A 15,139-nucleotide genomic window follows, 5' to 3' on the forward strand; every position below is an offset into this window, starting at 1 on the left:
TGCACATGTCTTGGTGCCCACATGCTGGGAAGACCACTGGGATATAACGTACATGCATGAGTCTGAATGAATGAAATCATTTTGTTTTAAAATAAAATCACCTTCCCCTCCTTTAACATCTCACACTGAGTTCTGTCATCTCATTGCAATGTTACTCCCTATGACACAGCTAAGTTTGCAACTGCCTGGGAAAGGCAGAGCCTCCAAATAGGAACCAGACGATGATACAACATCTTGTGGACCAGTTTACATCCCGGTCTCTGACAGTCTCCAGGACGTACTTTTTATGTATTGCCTTTGGTGACATTCAGTTGCATGTGCTCTGTATTTTCCACCACCAAGCACGTTCTGCCTGCTCTCAGTCAGGCAGACAGGCAGGCTCCTGTCTGATTGAAGGGTAGAGGGACATAGTGAGCAGGTCACTTTTCAAGGCAGACGGATGGATAGACGCATCACTGAAACAGACAGGATAATGTCAGGGGTGCTGATACGTCGCAGCCAGACAAGAAGAGAGGAAAGGAGGAGTGGGTGTCAAGAGTCGGGTCCTGTGTCAGAACGGGTGATGGATGAGGGAGGACTGTCTTCTGGGAAGGGTGGCTGGGGCAGACAATATCAGTGCCAGGAGCTGAGCAGAAGGAAACAAGACCCACGAAAAGGCCCTGATTAACCCTTCATTTAGACAGAACTAGTCTGTGGCTCTGAGACAAACTGAACAGCAAGCAAATTGCTTGCAGTTTGGGCCTTCACAAAGTCCAGCATGTCCTTGTCAATCACTTTGACAGATTGAGTCCTAGATGGTTCAGAGCTGTCAATGACCATGACAGTGAATGGGTCATCGTCTCAGCCACTCGTGCTTTTCAGCTTCATTCAGCTTATTTTTCAGGCATATCTCATTTTACACTCACCACTTTCACTCCTCTCTTTTCACCCAGTAAGTGTTTCTACTTTGAAGGGGTTGTAACCAGAGCAAAGGTATTATTCCTTCCACAGTGACCATACAGGGGTGGAGCTGTCTGTGCAGCCCATGGTGGACCACAGAAGAGGAGAAACCTCACATGTGTATCATCCGAGATGGCTGGCCTGTATTCCTCAGTGGCACTACAACTTTGGACCCCCTGTGGTTCCTCAGGGCCAGCTGGGTCACGCTGACAATTCCCCAGTCCTTGTTGGGAGGAGGAATGCACTAGTGAGATGCTCCTCTTCGCCATCCTTAGCATTCCTTTCATGGCAATATTAAAGAACTTGTGTTAACACTCTGAACTGGCAACAGCAGCAGAGTGGGAGGCTGCTGATGCAGGAGCGTCAATCTGGCACAGAGAACAAGACTTCTAGCAGCCCAAGAAGACACAGAGAAAAACTCTGGAAAGCTTTAAAAAGCAGGGAGCAAACAAGTAAACCATTAACTGTTGCTACTCACCTTCTGCAAGAATATGAAGACACAATTTCTGGGCTTTGTGTTTATTAAAACATGTCCATCTTTCGAAGTATAATTTTAGTTCTCTGTCCCATACAAATACACTAAAAATTCAACTTTTTCATCCTGGTGTATTATTTTCCTATCTATCCATCATCTTCTAAGTGGCTATCTCATATCCCAGGTGCCCTTCTTTTCCCTGTCCTCTATTTATCCTGTTGGATAACTTGTATCTTCTTTGTAGCTTATGAACTTATATCTCATTGATAAGAACATTGAGATCTGCAGTTTGTCTTCTCTGGAAGGGTTTTGGCCTCCTTCCTGACTCTCTAGGTATGCCTGCAAAAATAGAACATGCGCATTGCTGACTTATGACCATATCCTTGAGAAATAAACTTCCTTAAACAACAAGCCACAGCCGTCTGAGGCAGAAGCCAAGATATACTGGCCTTGCCACATGCCACAAAGGTCAACAGACCCAAACTGCCAGATCAGACAGCGGGACAGAATGCCAGAAGCAAAGGACATATAAATCTAATGACTGTCAGCTTAACTATGTCAGCTGATTTCTGAGCTCAACCAAGAGGGTCAAAGGAGAAGGATGGTCCCAGTTTACCTTTACAAGTCTCAATGAACTGAAGCCTCTTTTAAACACAAGTAGTTATAGCAGTTCCTTAATTGTTTGAACACGCAGGAAATGTTCTTTAACACTCACCTATATGGTGTATCAGGCAAGAAGTCTACAGGTCCCAGGCAGCCAGTCACACCGACCTGGTCAGAAGGTGGCAGGAAAGCTGTGAGAGTCTACAAAGCAGCTGAGGCCTGTAGTGCTCTCTGCTGCATCAGCAAGAACACGGCCAGCAGGTCAAAAGGAGCAGTTCTTCCCCTCCTTTTCTGAGGCCACATCTGAAGTAGTATGTACAGGTTTTGGCTCCCCAGTTAAAAAAAAAAAAGGTCTGGACATACTGGAGTGAGTCCAGTGGAAAGCCAACAAATAGGAGGTTCAGTAGGGGGTTAGAGCCCATGAGGCAGACAGGCTGAAGGAGCTGGATGTTTTCAGCCTGGAGAAGAAAGGATGGGGTAGGTCTGAATTTCAATCTCCTGTGCTACCTAGGGTGGCTTACAGCGAAGGCAGAGCCAAACTCCTATCATCACAAGAAACAACAGACACAAGGTACAAGAGCAGTTCCAATAAGATGTTAGGGAAAAAAAATCCTGTGAGAGTGGTCAAACTCTGGAACAACAGCCCAGAGAGATCATATCTCCATCCTTGGAGATATTAACAATTTTACTGGATAAGCACTTTCTGTGTACAAGTACTAGGGCAAAACTGAAGGAACTTGCTTTGTTAAAAAATATGGAAACAGGTGAAGGGCTAAAAGAAGATAACAATCATGAATACAGTAGAGATCAAGACGAAGGTGGAGTGACAAGGCATATCAGCAAAGGCATGACCATAAAGAAAGAAGGGCAAGCAATACAGAAAAGAGAACTTCTGAGAGTCAACAACCATCTTGATAAACCATCCCCCATAGAGCAGGTTGGGGTGGAAGCTTCCAAACCTCAGCATGCCAGAGTCAGGGATTTAGGATTCCTGGCAACATTTCTCTTCTAATGGTCTTGCCTGCCATTGAAGTCTGTCATTAAGGCTCTACGAAAAATTGCTGACATGCTACAGTCTGATATCAGTTATTATTAACAACTAGGAAGTCCTAGTTTATTAAAGGAGTAAATTTGTGCATGCTCAGAGAGGATACAAGTTACTTTCATCTGCCTTAAGTGAGTAAGAGACCTTGCACGATCAGGTTCCTTTGACCTTGCATGGGTGTATGAAAACACCAATCCTGCCAGGGCCATTATGGCCTGTTCCTACACTCAGGACCCTGACTCTAACCTTCAAGTCTTTGGCATGGTACAAAGTCAATTTTAAGTGTAAAGATAATAGTTCAGCTATTTAATCCCTACATTGGGGCAGATTTTAATCTATCTGGTCCTTGAAATCTGTTGGTTTCATTTCATCTATACGTTCCATAACTTTCTGAGACTTCAGTCTGAGAGAGGCTCCAGCGGAGACACTCACAAATGAGAAACCAAAGAGTAGGGACCTCCACACTGAACACAGATATAAAAAAAATATTGGGCTTTTTTTCTGCTGTGACCTTAATTTTCCAGCGTACTTCCTTCACACCTTCTTCACACCTAGAGATTCTGTCAGGTTTCTTGTCCTGATGAGTTTGAGAAAGGATGTTTTAATAGTTTTTATGCCTTTTCCAACCTGGTTTGTTTTCAAAATCAGGATATGCTGTGTTCAAGAAGTGACAAATATCAACCACAGTAGGATAGTACAAATTCCTTAAAACAGTGAAAAAATCTAGACAAAAAAAGAAGATTAAATGGGTTCACTCTGCAGTGTTGAGAGGGTGAGAATGTGTGAAGCCTCAGTTTTCAATAATAATGACAGTGATAATTATGACAACAAAGCTGACATGAGAACAGAGGGAACAGAAACAGAAATTACCGTGAAAGCAGTGGAAGAAAAACTCCATGTGCAACTCCAGTACAAGCTGATGAAGTATTGCTGTTAGAAAAACATCAGTGCCAGCTTTCAATCTCAGTTTTTGAGGCCTACACCAGAATACGGGGAACACTGCTGTTTGTTCATATTCAGGAACAATTTTCTTAAGTAAGAAGGTGTATGGAGATGGCATCATGGGCTGTTCAAGGTAGTGAAGAGCAAGCTATATTAAAAAAGAATGAATAAGGTTAGTTTGTTCAGCCCAGCAAAAGAGAGAAGGGGGGAAAATACTATTAAATACCTTACAAAAGTAAATATCAAAAGGGGGGACAAGGTGAAAGAAGGACAAATGGAAATAACTGACTATAAAGAGGAATATCAGGAGATTTTTCACTATTAAATCTGACTAATACAGCCTCCTAGTTAGAATAATAAGGCAGAGCATCTGACAGAGTTAACAGAGGTTTATTTATTTTATAATGGGAACTCTGTGACACAACTTTCTGCCACTCAGATTCAGAGGTCTTTTCTAAGGTCAGGAGTGAAGTCTGGGGGGACAAATGGCCCGGAGACACTGAACTCAGAAACCCTTGGCTGCAGTAAATGCCATTTGGGAGTGACTTGCTGTACAGTTATTTTGGCAATTTGTTGTCCCTGCCCTCAGGCATTCTCTTCCAATAGCCAAATCATAGTGAACTTTGTGCACAGCACGGTAGGGCACCCATCTACCAGGCCAGCAGCACGGCAATGAAGAAAGCTTTAAGTAAGACAGTGTACTCATTTGAACTAACAAGCCAGCATTACACAAGCTTTAAGCGCTACCAACATCCAGGCCAGTGATGCCCTTAGAATAGAAGGTCCCAGTTCTCACCTGCTAGCAAGACCTCCACATCTTTTAGGTAGAAATCATAGTTTGGTATTTCATAGAGGCGGAAATACCACTGTTGTGTGTCTGTCTTCTCCTATGTCAGTTATAGTGGTGATTCTTCCATCATTTGGTGTGTAGATGTGTGTATTTGTGTGCATGCCTGCTTGACAGTACTTGATTTGATTTGCTGAGTGCTTCAGGGCCTAAGAATCACAACAGTTGTCTTAGGGTTCATAACTCTGCTGACTTGTGATCAAGAATGCGGAAAGCTGTGACCCAGAGTATCCACTCCACCTCCTTCGGCATCCGGCTGACAATTGAGCTGACAGCAGAGCTAATGCTCCAGCATGCTCAGTCTAGTGGGCTGACTCCCCTGCTACAGACTATAAATTACACACGGCCAGTTTTAACACCTCTTGATATAGTTATGCATAAAAGCTTTCAGTCCTAGTGGCTCTGTAAGTGGTCCGCGCATCTGCCTGCCCGAACAGGTGTTAATAATAAGGAAATAACCTCCCTGGTGAGAGGAATTTTAGAAGCTGTGAGGAGGGGTTGCAGTGGCAGGGAGGACAGTGTGAATGTGGCTGTATACACCTACTGACACCCCTGGGCACTTGGCTTCAAGGACGGGAGCTCACCCTGCAAATAGATCTCCCTGGCAGAGGCCTGTGCCAAACACAACTGCAACAACAACAGCACTTGTACTGTGCCTTTTGGGTAAGAACGTTTTGCTGGACCGTGAATCCCCAGACTGTTTCTTGAGGAGGTGGGAGACAGAGCTACTGCATGATTTGTTAACTTGAGAAATGAGCGTTCCTGAGGCAACTACTAGAAAAGTCTTTCTTCAGACTTTAGGACAAGACACACAAGACCTGACACAACTGCATTACAGTCCACAGTCCCTTTCAGAGCTACAGAGACCATCCAGAGGCTCTCTGATTAATTTTCCATGTTTGGTGAGAGGCAGTAATTTGGTTGTGATTCACAGAAATCTCAGTGACACCATTCAGAAAGGAAGCTCATCATGGAAGCATAGCCAGGAAGCAAAGCCAAATAAAAGCCTCTTCATACTCATAAGCGAGCTTTTCCTCATACTCGAGCATCCCCCAGAGGTGAAGAATTGCCCTGCTTGGACTAATTTGGATGAAGTGGGAGAAGCAGACACCGAGTGGGGCACTGAGACCAGTGTCGGGCTATGCAGCTCTGTCAGCAGCCTCATCGCCAGCACACTGCTGTGACTTGGCCGTTTGCCGCCGACTCCCTGTGAGTCCGGGCTGGGCCAACCCCGCGTTACCCTGCAAGTTACCAGCACACACGTTCCTAATGAAATGACCCAGCAGAGCATCTGCTCCTGCCAGTGCCAGAATCCACCTCCCTTTTGCGCTGATTGTTGCTCTCTGTGCACTGTACGCTGCAGGAAGGTGAGCTGGCTCGCAGTCAGGGCTGCTGGGTAGCACATGACCTTCAGCATGACCACCAGTAGTCCTGAGAAGATGCCATTCCTGCTATAGGCTTTTTGTCCCCACTGCCACAGATGTAGCATACTTTCCAGATCACCCATTGTAACATGGTAAGACGGCGTAACTCCATGATAGAGGTATTTACATGACACCATAGAGGAAGAACTGGACCTGGGAAGTTGTGATCCCATCACAGCCTTTCAGGACATGCCATCAAAAGAGGTCTCTGTTACTCTGCCCTACTCTGTGTGGTGAATAGCTCCCTTGAACCATCAATTGCAACATACAATTAGCTCCCCTAAGCAAGTGTCACAGCAGAGTCCTGGCAAACTGCCCTTCCTCCCACTTCTCCCTCATTAGGCTGCTCCTCTCTTGCTAGATCTTTAATTAGCTTGTCATCAGCAACTTGGCCTGGACTGAATACCCTGTATTGTCCCAAAAGAAACCATATAAGGCAGATGGGACACTAAAAGCAGCAAGAAAGTAGAGTGAGAAGACATGCAAAGCAATTGGTATGTGTCTGACTTCAGTGGCAGGCTTGCCAGGGGCAGTAGTAAGATTGCAGCTGAACAAACTGGGAGTGTCCAAAATGTAGGCTGGCTGAGATGCAGCAACCTCATTTCAACAAACTCACCGTAGGGTCAAGAGAAGGGAGAGGCAAAACCCAGCAAAACCAGTAGCCTTGGAGAATAAAGCTATTTATTGTGCCATTAAAGCAAAGAGCTCAGCCACGGTCAACCTACTAATTCAGCTTGGAGCAGTTTCACAAGAAAGCTTTGTTTACACCTCACCCGATTCCCTTGCTTTCACTAATTCAGAAGGCAACACTTGGCCTGAAATCACCTTTTCCCTGAATTCTGCAGCAGGTTGTATTCCCCCTGTCTGCCACCCACTGAGCTCTGCAGATGCTCCATGGCGCCACTGCGAAACACTGAGCCAATACATGGAAGGAGAGGAGGGCAGCAAAAATGCTGGATGGGGAGGGCAGCCCATAAAATATACACCTGTTGTCAATCAGAAGCCAAGGCTTATGTCAGCCTGCTGCAAATATTTTCCCTTCCACCTTGGTGACCTTTTCAATCACACTTCATGAGGGAGACTGCTCCCATTAAGTGCTACTCGATCCTCTGCTAATGCAGCAGTTATGAAAGGACCACAGCACTTGTCAATAGGATAAACACCTTTGCAGTGGGAGAAGGCTGCAGAGAAGGGGCATACACCCACCTTCTGTAGGATCGCAGCTCTCTGCGCCAGTATGAGCTGGTTATTGTGAATGCAGTGGTATTCCCTGCCACTGGGACACCCTGCAGACCTGGCCACCACTCCTATGGGCTATCTGGCCACCCCTGTACTATCAGACATGAGTATTCCCCAACAAGGAAAGAGTCATTGAGACTGGGAAGGGACTGTGAAATCTGGCCATGGTAGAAAGACCAGCTTTCAGGATAATCTTCCCTATTTCTGTTGCGTTTGAGGCAGAAGATCTATAGAGATCTAAGGGGGTCTCACAGCACACTGAGAAAGAACCAACCACTGAGCAGCAAGCAGCAGAGGTTCCTGGTGAGCAGCTGCAGTAGCCTCCTGTAGATAAGACAAAAGAAGGAATGGTGGCAATAACAGAGACACTCTCCATTGTCTTTAAATCACCAGGGAGAGATTTCTGCCCATCTGACACGTGGCTGAGTGGTCCTTCCCTCCACTCGTCCTGTGTACGTAGAAAAGATAAACAGTACAGCTCGGGAGATCAGACTGTTGAAATATAAAGGGAGAGATGTTATCTTAGCCCTGAGGAGAAATTTCCTGGCATGTGACTGCCATCCAGGTGGTGATAACTAGATATAATTTATTCAGGTAGAAATCTCTCTTCCCACTCTAACAACATTTTGTTTGCTTTGTCCTGAATAACAAGCCCACCAATGCCCTGGAAATGATGATTTGGAACACATGTGCAGAGTTCCTAATACACCGCAATGACAAGAAGTTTCATCAACTCAGATAAATAACCCTGCCTTCTCGGTGACAGTCTCTCATACTTCAGATGTCTCACTTCCCCTACCTGCCAACATTTGATATCTATAAATAGGGCCAACTGAGAGAGGAACAGGGGATGTATGCTGCCACCCACTAGATATGTTAGTCTCAGGCATATGTTTGGAGGGAACTAGTGGTAAGTAAACAACACAGCACTAGGCAGCAGAGGCCTGACCCTGCAAGGCTGGGGCAGTCTGGCAGATCACTGATCAGTCCAGAGCTCCCTCCAGAGCAGACTGGCTCTGGACATTCTCCAGCTCTCCTGCCAGGAGCACAGGCCTGCACTGCTCCAACACCTGTGGCAAAGCTCCAGCAGAGACCCCACATCCCTGCAGCAGACTAAGCTGAGCCAACGGCAAGGTTCAGGAGACGCTTGTGACGCCAGGTGCAGCACTCACTGATGTTGGTGTCAGCCTTTCCAGCACTGCCAGTGCAATGTGAAGCAGAATACCACCACCAGCACCTTCCAGTAACTGACCAGTATCTTCCAGTGTTGCATCAAACACCCTCTGGCACAGCATCCCCCATCCCTCTCTCTGCACAAAGGCTGCACTCAGGGTTCTGCCAGTCCCAGCAGTGCAGATCACCCATGTTTCCATAGAAAGGGCAAGTATCTCCCTCCATAGATGTTCTTCACTGTTACAACCACAGGCTGATGAATCTCACTCTGCATTACACACCCCTCAGTCCCTGAGCTCAGAAGAGCAATGGAGGGAAACAGGATTTTTGGCATGCTCCTACTGCTCATGGGACCCTTTGTTACACAGAGCTGGAAGCCCAGAACAATCCAGCACAGGTCTTGGTGATGCAGAAGCATTGAGTGGTGGCGTGTCACATTTGCACAGGCCAACCCCATCAAATATATCCCTTGGAACCCAGTCTCAAATAAATCCTGACCAAGCAGAAAGCTGCCGTAGCAGTAGCACGGACCAGCTTCTGTGCCCAGGCCCTTTTGTCTTCCTTTCCAAGCAGAAGGCTCTTTGACAAGTACAGAATTACAGCTTTCCAATCAGTATCCACTTGCTGGTAAAAGCTGTTAATTGCCTCGTATAGTCTTCTGTCAGCAACATTATCCCCTCTCGTCCTGCTGAGACTGGGATGAGGGACTGTCCTGTTCAGTGGCTGCAGAGCAACATGGGGAGGGGGAAGATGAAATATAATATGAGAAATAATATCTATGGCAGCAAGCAAGGCTAACCAAAAAGCCATGAGGAGAGCAGGATTCCAAGGAGAGAGGAATGCTGGGGGAGGAAAAGCATGGAGTTCTCTTGACAAAGATCCAGGATCATTTTAAAAGGGCCCAAGAAATTATTTTTTAAGGTCTATTTTTAATACAACCTACATGTGTGATGAGTGCACTGCCTGCCACAACACTATCTTATTACTTCCAAGATTAGTAACAAAAAGATTAATTTAGAGAGGATGGAATATTTTCTAACAAAAGTGTCACTACCTTCTGGGGAGCAAGTCTGACCTGAAAAGATCACGTACAGGGAAATCCCACACCACAGACAATCCCTCATGGATAGGAGTCCCCCAGCTGGAAATACAACAGTTTGGGTTAATTTCAGCACAGCTGGGGTGACTGCCGATGACATCATGTGGCTGTAATATGTCACTTTAATTGACCATAAATATATGTACTCCGCTACAGCTGACAACAAAAGCTGTGGAGACAACAGTGGATTAGGCCTACGCTCCTGTTCTCTGAGGAAACTTCATCAAGCAGCTATTAAATACTGAAACGAGCCCACGGTCTTTGGTTCAGGAAGTTCCTAACTCACAGACAGATGGACCTTTGAGGCACACCAGGAACTGGATCCTTGAACACTACTACAGCTCTTGCACCCTGCCCTACACATCACTGTCACACGAAGAGAGAAGCAGGTTATTTGGCTAGATGCTGTGATGCGGTGTCATACGAGTGTATTTTTGTACTTGCGTTGAAGTGACTGATGTAATATGGGGAGCCTTCAGGAGCTTCCCACCTGCATGCCAGTGCTTGCTTGTCTGACTTATGGCTTAATTCCTCCAAGTAATATAGAAATAAAAGGCTTATGAACATTCCCTGTCCTTTTCCAAAAGCCACAAAACCCACAGACAACCCCTCTCAGCCCTCCCTAGTGCCGGTCCACACAGAAGACGACAGGCTACTGTGGCTGGAGCCTCCATTGCTCTCCAATTTGAGGCAAGGCCCTGGCATGAGAGGCAAAACTCCCATCCACATTGATGGATCCATAGTGATGTCCCATCTGGAGACTCCCAAATTAAAAGCTGATGGCACAGCGTTTGGGACTGAGGGAACTTGTCCACTTGCTAACATTTTTGTATTCTCTTCTGTGCCAGAGAAACTGAGAATATACTTTACTTACACTGAAAATTACCTCCTCCAAATGCAGCTGAATCATTTCTCCAAGTTGCTACTAACGTTTCTGGAGAGCACCTTGCTCCAAGGGAGCCAAATACAGACGGGATCCTACAACCACAGCCCTCTCCCAGTCCCACCAGCCCTTCCACATGCTGGAAACTCATTCTGCCCGGAAGTCTCTACAAAAATCACTTCACTCTTTTCAAAACAGAGCAGCTGTTTAGCAGCAGCTCAGCACAGCAGGTCAGAAGATGATGAATCCTGTATCCAGTTGAGGCTTGGGAATTTTTAGGGAAACAAAACCCCAGCTGTGTAAGCTGGAAGAGGGCTTAGACATCTGCTCCAATACTGCTGCTCCCAAACTAGCACCAAGCAACCCTTCCAAACCATGGAGACCTGGCTTTGAACTGCTCCGAAAGCAGTGACCTCTGGCAGGAATGATTTCCTTGGTCTCACACAAAGCACTTTCCCGCACTGTGCTGGTTTTGGCTGTGATAGAGTTAATTGTCTTCATAGTAGCTAGTATGGGGATATATTTTGGATTTGTGCTAGTCACCGTGATGACAATACAGCGATGTTTTCATTACTGCTGAGCAGCACTTACACAGAGCCAAGGCCTTTTCTGCCTCTCACCCCACCAGTGAGCAGGCTAGGGGGGCACCAGAAGCTGGGAGGCGACACAGCCGGGACAGCTGACCCCGACTGGCCAAAGGATATTCCATACCATAGACCGTCATGCTCAGTATATAAGGCTGGGGAAGGAGGAAAGGGGAATGCTCAGAGTTACAGCGTTTTGTCTTCCCAAGTCCCCACTGGGTGTGATGGAGCCCGGCTGTCCTGGGGATGGCTGAGCACCTGCCTGCCATGGGAAGTGGTGAATGAATTCTTTGTTTTGCTTTGCTTGAGCACGTGGCTTTTGCTTTACCTGTTAAAATGTCTTTATCTCAACCCACAAGTTTTCTCACTTTTACTCAGGATTCTCTCCTCCATCCCACCAAGTGGGACCAAGCAAGTGGCTGCGCAGAGCTCAGTTGCTGGCCAGAGTTAAATCACGACCCACTCTGAACAAGAAAGAGGGATCCCTGACTATCAGCCCAGCTCAACAGCTCTTAGCTAACAAAGTGGAGTAGATCACAGCGGGAGGTGGGCTGGGGTGGCTGCAGCCAAGCAGGAGCATGACCTTAGAAGGTAAAACCAAGCTGCTGCAGGCCTGATGCCAATAGTACACTTAGGCCTAACTGTTCCAGTGTTCCATGCCATTCCATCAAAAATCTTGGAGAAACTTATTTTTGGCTGAACCAGATCTCACAGAAAAGAATGCCAAATGCAGCGTTTCTCTGCCAATCAGGAGGAGACTTACAGGGAAGCCCAAGCAGCCAAACAGCAGAGGACTGTCACCAGAGGCTGTAGCCGCTCAGTCTCACAAACGTGATCTATCACAACCAGCCTGATTTTATTCCTTCCCCTCTTCCCCCACATCACATACAGGTTAGCAGGAGGATAGCAGGAAGGGTGCCGCTGACACTTCACAGACTTCTATACACCCAAACCATGCCGTAAGCACCACCTCTGTAGGCAGTGCTCTTATAAGCACCGTCTTAGAAGATGAAAACAGTTATGTATCTGGCTCTGCAAAGTCTCTATCTGCCCCAACCCCGTAAGAACACATTCTCCTACCCCTTCAGGTGGCAGCTCCAGCAGATGAGGCTATTTCTCAAGTTCCTGTGTGGTTCACAGTAGAGCTGCATCTCTACACACCTCCCAGGCTTCAGGACAGAGCATCAGCTCTTGAAGAAATACTGCAGGTCAGAAAGAATTCTCTTTTCCTTCTAACAAGGCCTCTGTTCTTTACTTGGGAACCGAGCTCAGGCAGAGGGAAGCAGTGTGGACCAGTGGCTAGAGCACTTCCCTGGGGTGTAGCAGCTCTTTCTTCTAGTCTTAGCACTGCTGGGTGAGCTTGGACAAGGCCTCTCTCCTCCACTGACCTGTGCATATTTAGACTGGAAATGGTTTCCAACCTAGGGGCAGAGGCAGCCTACGGAACAGTTAAATGCAACTAAGGTGGAGAAGCATGACTCAAGCCCTTTGGGATATAAGCCATGCCTGGGTTGTTTCCCCCTCGCCAACCCAGAGACACCCTGCCGCCAATGCTAGGAGTCTCCTCGCCATAACACTTCGAGGTGCAAGTGAGCAATAGCTGCACAGCTGTGAGCTGTGTGACACAACACCAAATTCCACGGTCTAGATTTATCCTTCCATGGCCGTTACATTAATGGTTGTTCTCCAACACATTCATCCCACAGGAGATCATGGTTGACAGAGGGTCCTTCACAACACCAGCTTGTCTGTGCACGACCAAAGGACACATACTGACACTGCATCTCCCGGGCTATCGGAGTCCAGCATGCTGGGAAAGCCACACCTTCTGTCAACCCCCACACGCACACCAGCTGCTCCTGCTTGTGATTGACAACGTTTGTTCATCAACATATACTCAGAAATCTCTATAAGGCTTCTACATGTCTTTTTAAGATTGTCAGGTCTTTCATGTTGAGACCTTAATGCACCCTCACAAGCAGTTCTTGTGATCCCCATACAGTCTTCAGTCACCCTCACAGGAACCCTAGAGCACTGCTGCATACCATTTGACTGAGAAAACTGAGGCACATCACCAGAAGCCGCTTCCTTGGAGTTGTAAGGGAGGTGACAGCAAAAAGAGAAGAATTGCTGTTCCTTGGTCTAACCAACCATCCCGCACAAGGAAGAGAGCTCAGGGAGGTTGGGCCAATGCCCAAGCACCCTTGCATCCTTTCTTGTCAAGGGAAGCACCTTGTTTTGAGCTTAATACAAAGACCAGATCATTTTGTTGCAGGTGAGGAGTGAATTGTCTTCTCCCTGAATTATAGGACACCTTTTATAATGGTAGGATGTATCCCGAGAATATTTACAAGTCAATCTGTTTGTTTACAATATTAAATAAATTGCCCTTTAAATATCTGGCAGCTGATGTGACCCCATCGTTGTGCTGGAAAAAGGTTTACAGTGTAGTCACTAACACCCATTTCCAGAAAGAGCAAGGACAAGCTGCTCTGTGTCCTTAGCCATTGGTCACGTTAACAAAAATGCCACCTGTCCTTCAGAAGCTGATACCACAAATACCAGTAAGGACTAAATACATCGGTAAGGGGAGAGTTCAGGGCACTAACAGTGGCGCCTGACGCATTTCTCCTCTTTTATGTATTTGTGTTTCTTTGTTTCCTATGCTGATCTCCAATTCCTTCTCCCTCCATGCCAAATGATTTGTGTTTGGGTTGTATTCCCAGGATGCTGCCTATGGAAAGCTCCTCTGAGGCACCTCTCTCAGTTTTCTGCTGCCAACAAAGCTAGAGGGAAAAACTGGGAATGAACAGCCCCACAAAGTCATTGCTGATCCTGCGGTCTCCAAAGTATGATGAAGCCCCTCCACAGACCACCATGCAAGTCACAGACCCCTGCAGGCCAATTTCAGTAGCTAACATCAAATATCTTGGAATCCAGGGCAAGATCTCTAAGTGTTCAGGACACACTACTGGAGCTAGATTTTTGCAGGGACCAGCATTCAGCACACTGAGAAATTCAGGAAACGTGACCACATCTGTTGGATCTGTGTAGCAGTGCACTTATGAATAAAGAAATAAAGCGGCAAATCCTGCTCCCTCCAGCCAAACTCTGTTTTTTCACTGCTGCTGGGCTTTAAACACAGCAACAGGGGTGACATCCAGACAATAACTGATCCTGCTACATCTGAGTTACCTCGAACAGACAAAAAAGCTGTACTGGGCAGGGGGACAGCCAGCAAGAAAGGAAACAGAAAACTCTCCTGGAGGTGTTGTGTGTGAGATCTCCCTCCCATCACTACGAAGAAAATGCACACACAGCTAAGTCTCCTTTCCGAGGGATCGCAAATCAGTCTCTTGAAAAACAGCCTTGAAAGCGAAATGCAACTTCCAAGCTCGTGTAGTGTTTGGTGGGTCTGTCTTTGAGGCACTCACCTGAAAAACGTGATCCCTGCATTCAGTGTCTCAACTGCCTGGGCTGTTCCTTTATTTATTCCAAGGGGATTTCTCAGTGTCTTGTCACGAGTTCAGGCTGCTTCCTGTAGGTTTCTATTCAGCTTACTCCAGCCCCACAAGAAGCAGCGATAGGTACCTTTGGGCTGCACAAGAACACAGAAGAACAGATTGACAACAGGCATGTCAGAGAAGACAAAAATATCTCCTCACCAGTTGTGTGCTGGGAAAGTTGGTAACATAAAATCCCCATGGTCATCTGGCTCTTAAACCTATAAAAACTCAGTTATTTCACAACATTGGCAGTGTCCCACAGCCAGGCCTAAGGTTCTTCTCTGAAGTGAGATCTGTGAGTTAGCACCAAAGAGGTTCTTCCGCTCAGCAGTGCTGGAGTAGGAGGAAGGAATTAGAAGTCCCTTGTGCATCTAATACCC

The 15,139-nt window shown here is 46.6% G+C and overlaps 1 protein-coding gene across 15 annotated transcripts in view; it reads right to left on the reverse strand.

Moving 5' to 3' along the window:
* The window catches only part of IGFN1 (immunoglobulin like and fibronectin type III domain containing 1), a 63,204-nt gene that overhangs the window by 44,290 nt on the left and 3,775 nt on the right, over positions 1 to 15,139 (reverse strand). For all 15 annotated transcript variants that reach the window (XM_037410237.1, XM_037410239.1, XM_037410233.1 and 12 more), the window contains exon 3: positions 14,688 to 14,851. The gene's annotated coding sequence lies outside the window, so the exon portion shown is untranslated. The remainder of the gene's footprint in view (positions 1 to 14,687; positions 14,852 to 15,139) is intronic.

This window comes from Falco rusticolus, chromosome 17 (assembly GCF_015220075.1).
Source record: "Falco rusticolus isolate bFalRus1 chromosome 17, bFalRus1.pri, whole genome shotgun sequence".
NCBI classification, from domain to species: Eukaryota; Metazoa; Chordata; class Aves; order Falconiformes; family Falconidae; genus Falco; species Falco rusticolus.